This window comes from Microtus ochrogaster, unplaced genomic scaffold (assembly GCF_000317375.1).
Source record: "Microtus ochrogaster isolate Prairie Vole_2 unplaced genomic scaffold, MicOch1.0 UNK26, whole genome shotgun sequence".
Taxonomy (NCBI): domain Eukaryota; kingdom Metazoa; phylum Chordata; class Mammalia; order Rodentia; family Cricetidae; genus Microtus; species Microtus ochrogaster.
In genome coordinates, this window is record NW_004949124.1 from 3,287,876 (window position 1) to 3,294,031 (window position 6,156).

The 6,156-nt window shown below is 44.0% G+C and overlaps 1 protein-coding gene across 1 annotated transcript in view; it reads left to right on the plus strand.

Annotated features, from left to right (window-relative positions):
• Window positions 1–6,156, plus strand: part of Alk (ALK receptor tyrosine kinase) — a 739,399-nt gene that overhangs the window by 248,987 nt on the left and 484,256 nt on the right. The gene's annotated exons all lie outside the window — the stretch shown is intronic.

The window sequence follows — 6,156 nt, forward strand, 5'->3', positions numbered from 1 at the left end:
TTTCAGCCATTTTAGATTCCTCTGTTGAGAGTTCTCTGTTTAGGTCTGTACTCCATTTTTTTTTTTATTGGATTATGTGATCTTTTGATGACCAATTTCTTGAGTTCTTTATATATTTTGGAGATCAGCCCTCTGTCTGATGTGGGGTTTGTGAAGATCTTTTCCCATTCTGTAGGCTGTAGTTTTGTCTTGTTGACTGTGTCTTTTGCTTTAAGAAGCTTTTCAGTTTTAGGAGGTCCCATTTATTAATTGTTTCTCTCAGTGTCTGTGCTGCTAGGGCTATATTTAGGAAGTGGTCTCCTATGCTAATGTGTTCAAGTGTACTTCCCACTTTCTTTTCTATGAGGTTCAGTGTGGCTGGCTTTATGTTGAGGTCTTTGATCCATTTGGAATTGAGTTTTGTGTATGGTGATAGATATGGATCTATTTTCATTATTCTACATGTTGATATCCAGTTATGCCAGCACCACTAGTTAAATATGCTTTCTTTTTTCCACTTGATATTTTTGCTTCCTTGTAAAAAATCAGGTGTTCGAAGGTATGTGGATTAATATCTAGGTCTTCGATTCAGTTCCATTGACCCTCCTGTCTGTTTTTATGCCAGTACCAGGCTGTTTTCAGTACTCTAACTTTGGAGTAGAGTTTCAAGTCAGGGATTGTGATGCCTCCAGAAGTTTCTTTTATTGAACAAGATTATTTTGGTTATCCTGGGTTTTTGTTTTTCCATACGAATTTGAGTATTGTTCCTTTGAGGTCTGTGAAGAATTTTGCTGAAATTTTGATGGGCATTTTATGGAATCTGTAGATTGCTTTTGGTAAGATTGCCATTTTTACTATGTTAATTCTACCTACCTATGAGCATGGGAGAGCTATCCATTTTCTGGTGTCTTCTTCAATTTCTTTCTTCAAATATTTAAAGTGCTTATCATATAAGTCTTTCACTTGCTTGACTAGAGTTACTTCAAGATATTTTATATTATTTGTGGCTATTGTGAAGGGTGATGTTTTTTCTGATTTCTTTCTCAGGCAAGGCCCATTATTAAGCAAAAACATTAATACAGAAATGGTTTAACATTACATATTCGAGATTTTTTTTGTAAAAGCAAAAGAAACTAGACTTGTTCACAAAGGGAATAGGCCAGCCTAGTAGTACACATTACTTTTAGAGGACTCAGTTGCCAGTGGCCTTCCTCTCCTCTGTGTGTTTAGACAGTATTCAGATTTGAGTCCAGGTACTACATTCCTTTCATAATAAGATTAACACATTGTTCCTTTCTAATCCAAGTCAATGGGTATTTGTGGTGATTTGAATAAAAATGGCCCCTATAGAACTGCAGGGAGTGGCGCTATTAGGAGGTGTGGCCTTGTTGGAATAGGTGTGGCCTTGTTGGAGGAAGTGTGTCACAGGGGGTGGGCTTTTAGGTTTTAGAAGCTCAACCTAGGCCCTTGGCTCAGTCTTCTTCCCTGCTGCCTGAGGATCCAGATGTAGAACTCTCAGCCCCTGTCCAACACGAGTCTGTCTGTACTCCACTCTGCTTCCCAACATGATGATAATGGACTGAATTTCTAACTGTAAGCCAGCCACCCTAATCAAATGATTTCTTTTATAAAGAGCTGCCATGGCTCTTCACAGCAGTAGAAAACCTAACTAAGACAGTGTTCTAATGAGTTGGCTTTGACTTTTGAGGAGGTGGTGTTAATTGTTTTATTTCACATCAGCCCTAATTGACAGTGATGCTAGCTGGGGAAGGTAGACGAGCAGATGGAGAAACACATTGTTTCCCCCCCCCCCACCCTGCTCATGGAGGACACGGTGTAATGCCAGTTGGCATCAGCTAGATGGCATCATTGCCAGTTGGCATCAGCTAGAACATTCCGGCATCTACCAGATATCTGCTCGGTCCATCTTTGATGGGGACATAAATAATTATAAAAAGAAATGAGCAGTGGGATCAAGAACAAGCCAGAGGCCAAGGGCAGCATCTAAGCAGGAGAGGCACAGACATCCCCACTTCATTTCCATCCCTGTCCTTGCAGACTTACCAAAAGGCTTCCCGGTGACAATCTGTCCATTTCGTAAGACTGCCCATCAAGCTAAGGTTGCTGAGTTGATCTGCACGCTTATGTTCTTGGCTCTGTTCTAGAACTCACCATGAAAGACCACATTTTTCTTTTTTCAGCAATGTGGACCCTCATCTCTTGAACCATGATGACCTTGAGCCTTAGGCAATCATATCAATGGGTTGTGATGGATGATTCATCTTAGTATGAGTCTGATACCATTCTAGCAGCCGGAGCTCGAGGGGGAGCTTCAGAGACCACTATGTCTGTGTGAGCCAGCATGCTTACCTCAGAAGTGGTGGTTCCTGGTGCAGAATGCCTGTCCTTGTCAGAACAGGCCCCTCCTGAACCGCTGCCATCTTTGCCATCTGAAAGGCTCTTCATGAAAAGGCATGGGCTGTAAACATCTGGTGAATCTTATACCATTTCCTAATGGTGCAATAGAGTTCTGTCCAGAGGGATGGGGAGTGTGTCCGTTACTTTTCATTGTAACAGAATGTCTGAGAAGAAGCAAGGATTCATTTGACTTAGTTTCCTCATGAAGAAGGCAAGCCAGAAGGCCCAGATCACTATCCATGGCTGTTGGAGTTTGCCATGAGTTTTACATCTTGGTGGACTGGGGAGAGAGGAAGAAGGAGGAAGATGGAGGGAAGGAGAAAGGGAATGGGATCAGGAGTGAGAGCATTGGAGGGTAAGATTGGGGAGACAATTGGAGAGAGAGCACCAGAAATGGTGTCAGCCTGTGTAATACTTTTACTATTTGAATGAGATACGCTCCCAACAGTTACGACTTTTAAGATGCTGAGAAGCTTGGCTAGAGGAAGTAAATCACCAGGGCATGGCCTTTGAGAATTTCTAGCCTCGTCCCTCTTCCAGCTCTGCTTCCTGTGTATGGCTGAGATGTGATCAGCCAGTCAACCAGCTTCCTGTCCGGGTCACTTGCCACCATCACTTCCTTGCCACTCTAGACTCCTGCTCTGGAACTACAAACCCAAATAAACTCTTTCTTCTGCAAGTTGCCTTTTGACAATGGCGTTTTAACACAGCAACAGAAAAGAAACTGATCTAAACCTTCAAGCACCTCCTCCAGAGACCCACTTTCTCCAACTCAGTCCCCACATCCAGCTTGAAGGTTACATAGTTTCTCAAAGTAGCATAGCCAGCTGGGTACCAGGTGTTCAAACACATAAGCCTGTAGGGTGCACTTAGTATTCAAGCCACAGCAGGGAGGTAGTCATAAGAAGTAAGGAAAGAAGGGCAGGGTCCCAGGTCTGCCATTAAGGTTATTGCTTTCCTCTGTGAGTCTTGATAGGATGTGTGTGTGTGTGTGTGTGTGTGTGTGTGTGTGTGTGTGTGTGTGTGTACATGGAGGTCAGAGGACAACCACAGGTATTGTTCTTAGGTACCATGGTCTATCTTTTTTTTTTTTTTGTTACAAAGTATCTCAGTTCACCTATTAGGCTGGCCTAGCTGGTCTGCAAGCCCCAGGAATCTTCCTGTCTCTGCTGTCGTGATGCTGAGGCTCTAAATGTATCCTATCATGCCTAGATTTTTTTCATGTGGCTTCCGGCTGTGGAACTCAGGCCCTCATGATTGCAAGGCAAGTTCTTTCCTGACAACTGTCTCCCCAGACCCAGGGTCTTCATCTACAAGGTAAAGGTACGAGATTTGATGATTGAAGCTACCTTTCCCCTTTCAGATGGGGACTATGCATTTCCAATACAGTGACAACTAAATACCCAGTTCCAAACCCTGTGAGGCACAGAGATGCCACCATCTGGGGACAGACACCTTAGCCTATATGTTGGCCACAGTATCTAGACTCTGAACTGCCCTGTGCCGCTGGCTGCTCTTTGGACTGCAGCCAGGATGTATTTCTTTTAAAAATCAATGCATCGCCCTAGAGGGGAAAAAAGAGAAAGTCTTCCAAAGCAGCTGAGCTTGCCAGGTGAGCTCCTTGCAGCTGGGGAACCTAGGAAGGTATGGCAACACAGTTTTAATACTGGACTGGTGTGGAAATGCAGACACACACACACACACACACACACACACACACACGCTGCTAACTGGCCTCTGGAGCTAGTCCTGTGCCCCATGTCAAATGAAAGCAGTAAGAGCTACAGGCTGTAGCATGCTTTTCCCTCTACTATCAACTTGGATTCTCACAGCACGGCACAATAGGCATGACCCTAACCTACAGGCTGGTAAACCAAGGTAGATGACAAGCTTCCAAGAGAGGAAACAGTTTTCTCTTGTTAATTATATCTCAAGAGGCCTAACCCAAGGCCCGGTATGACACAGACATTCGATATCTTTTGGCCCACGGTTGGAAACAGAGAGGTTGTTAATAACGAAACTTCTGAAGCTGGTGGATGGTAATGGGATCTTAAACTCCAATGTGATGGAGGGTTTGTCTGTTTCCTTGCTTGTTTTTGGTTGTTGCATGCAAGTGCACACAGGCATCCACACGTGACCCTCTGGCCACCAGGCAGTGCAATCCCTTTGGGAAACATAAAGGTCCCCCTGACTAGTTAGGCTGTGCACAGCCCTCCTGCCCTTACGGAAGGAACACTGTTGACAACCAGGAGTGGTTGACTGGCTCAGATCCGTCCTTGCTGAATTTTGTGGGTGGGCCCAGATAATCTCTAAAGGTCTATGGTGCTGTCGCCTTTATTTCCCCATTTACTCTTACAACAAATCTTTTATTAATGTTATCTGGATTTTTTAGCCTCACTGGCTTCTATATATCAAGTGGTTCAGGTAAGACACATCTTAAAGAAATATGAGCTCTGTTTAAGAAAAGCCATGAACCACTCCAAATTTATGCCTGAAGAGATGTGAAGGAAAGCCAAGACCTTGCAAAAAAGAGTGAAATAAAATCCTGTTGAATGGGACCACTACGATATAATTCTACTTCGAGCAGCGCGATAATCTTTACTCATTCAAGACAGAGAAAGACTGGTCTCACGCTAGTCGAAAAGAGATCTGGGGGTCATTTTATCTCTTTGCCTCTCTTTTGTGACTTGTTAGAAAAATCGATCAAAATAATGTGCAAGAGAACATTCTGTAAAGAGGAAAATGGCTCAGGAGAGGAGCGTGTGGCCTGACCTGATAAGAGTTATCCCTACCCTGGCAGCTGGACTCTCTCCAGTACTGTTACCCTAGGTTAAGAATCATAACTCTATAACAGGAGGCCGGACTAGTCCAGGTGTCCATATGTCTACGGGTGTCCTTCCACTCAGGGCTTTAGGGACATGGCAAAGCATTTGCTAAGAATGAACCTGCACCTGCAATTGTAGCCGTTCATGAGTCCTGGCGCTGGGTGGGACTCATCCAGAAGAGTTGGCATTTCCTAATTTCTCCAACTAGAGAAAGCCAAGTTCTTTTTATAAGTGGAGCTGCAGCAGGTTCTAAAGACAGCACAGGCATCAGAAGGTGGCTTGGTCAGCAAAGTGGGGGGCTCATGCAAGCGTGAGGACCCGGGTTTGATCCCCAGCACCCATGGAAAAATGCTATGAGGAGTGATCCATTCCTTTAATTCTACCACCATGGAGGTGGAGGCAGGAGGATTCCTGGAGTTCACTGGCCAGGCAACCAACTGAGCTTTAGAAAGATCTTGTCTCAAAAAAAAAAAAAAGTATCTAGCTATGGAGAAAGATACTTAAAAAATACTTGATGTAGATTTCTGGTCTCTACACACAAATTTGTACGTGTGCATGTGTGTGTGCATTTACATGTGCACATACATACAAACACAGGCTCACAAACAGATAGATCATAGTATCCAGCACTGCTACAAAGACTCTAAGGGACTGATCTAATTATGGCCTGGATTGGTCCTGTCCAGATGATGCCAGTCTGTTTTGATCCTTTCTGCTTCCTTCTCTAAGATTCCTAACACTGGTTTGGATTCCTGCTTTATCAAAATGCATCTTCTGGGTGGCATTCCCTTGCTTGATAATGAAGCTGTTGGTATATGTAGTGGGGCAACATTCCGTGTCTCAGTTCTCAAGGACCTTGACCTGTCCCTGTGTCTTCCTCTCTGTTGTGGTCAGCATTCTCTCTCTCTCTCTCTCTCTCTCTCTCTCTCTCTCT